This window comes from Erythranthe guttata, chromosome 7 (assembly GCF_056151865.1).
Source record: "Erythranthe guttata isolate IM_541 chromosome 7, IM_541, whole genome shotgun sequence".
In the NCBI taxonomy this organism is placed as follows: domain Eukaryota; kingdom Viridiplantae; phylum Streptophyta; class Magnoliopsida; order Lamiales; family Phrymaceae; genus Erythranthe; species Erythranthe guttata.
In genome coordinates this window covers 9,215,631-9,217,500 of record NC_142539.1, presented here as the reverse complement: position 1 = coordinate 9,217,500, position 1,870 = coordinate 9,215,631, and positions in this window count along the sequence as shown.

Genomic DNA, 1,870 nt, shown 5'->3' with positions numbered 1-1,870 from the left:
AATAGTAATGGTATCATTAGATTAATATTAATATTTGCAATGGTAATGGTAGCAGTTATGGTAACGGTAACGGTAACAGTAACGGTAATGATAACGGTAACGGTAATGATAACGGTAATGGTATTGGTATTGGTATTGGTATTGGTATTGGTATTGGTATTGGTATTGGTATTGGTATTGGTATTGGTATTGGTATTGGTATTGGTATTGGTATTGGTATTGGTATTGGTATTGGTATTGATATTGGTATTGGTATTGGTATTGATATTGGTATTGTATTGGTATTAATGGTATTGGTATTGGTATTGGTATTGGTATTGCTATCGCTATTTCTATTGGTATTGGTATTGGTATTGGTATTGGTATTGGTATTGGTATTGGTATTGGTATTGGTATTGGTATTGGTATTGGTATTGGTATTGGTATTGGTATTGGTATTGGCATTGATATTGATATTGATATTTGTATTGGTAATAGTATTCGTATTGGTATTCATATGGTAATAGTATTTAGTGTTATAGTATTAGTATTAGTATTAGTATTAGTCAAGGTTGTAAAAAACGGTAATCGCGTCGGAGGCGGTCAGGCACCGACTCACAATTAATCGGTGCGGCGGTGATTAATCAGTGATAAATCGGAAATAAATCAGTTTTTAAAAATTAATATAATAAATTTCTAGATATTATTTATAAATACTCAAAAAATATATAAAAAGATATTTAAACAAAGTTATATCTCCATCATGTATGTATCCTAATAACATAATAAACTTTTAATAATAATAAAATCATAATACATAAATATCCTTATATAATATAAATAAAAAAGCATTTTTTTTTATTTTACATTTATTCTTGAACACTCATGGCATACATCATTAGTTCTTTAACAATGCAATTAACATCAACAAAACAAAGCATAAACTCATACATTTTTATTAAAATCCCAACTTTTATTTTGAACTATAAAAAAATAATAATAATAATAAAAAAATAAAAAATAAAAAAAAAACCGATTTTTAACCGATTTTTGGCCGATTTTTGCCACCGAGTTTGACCCGCCTTAAAGGTTTGACCGCCTCACAGACAAAAAACCAATTTTTCAAACCTTTACACTAAAATCGTAAAGGTTTGGGACCGCCTCCGCCTCGGAGACCGACTAATCGGCCGCCTCTGCCGGTTTTTAGAACACTGGTATTAGTATTAGTATTAGTATTAGTATTAGTATTAGTATTAGTATTAGTATTAATAATAGTATTAGTATTAGTATTAGTATTAGTATTAGTATTAGTATTAGTATTAGTATTAGTATTAGTATTAGTATTAGTATTAGTATTAGTATTAGTATTAGTATTAGTATTAGTATTAGTATTAGTATTAGTATTAGTATTAGTTTAGTATTAGTATTAGTATTAGTATTAGTATTAGTATTAGTATTAGTATTAGTATTAGTATTAGTATTCGTATTAGTATTAGTATTAGTATAAGTAATTAGTGTTAATGTTAGTGTTAGTGTTAGTATTAGTATTAATATTAATATTAGTATTAGGATTATAATTGTGATTATGATTAGGAATATGATTTTTATTAATGTTAATATTATAATTAGTATTCAGTTTAATACTATAATTAACATTAGCATTAAAATTAGGATTATGATTTGTATTAATATTAATATAATGATTAATATTAAGTTTAATATTATAATTAATATTAACATTAGATTAGAATTATGATTAGGATTAGGATTAGGATTATTGGTAATGGTAATGGTATTTGTATTTGTATTGATATTGGTATTGATAATGGTATTACATGTATTGTTATTGGAATTGTTATTGATGTTGTTATGGGTATTGATATTGGTATAG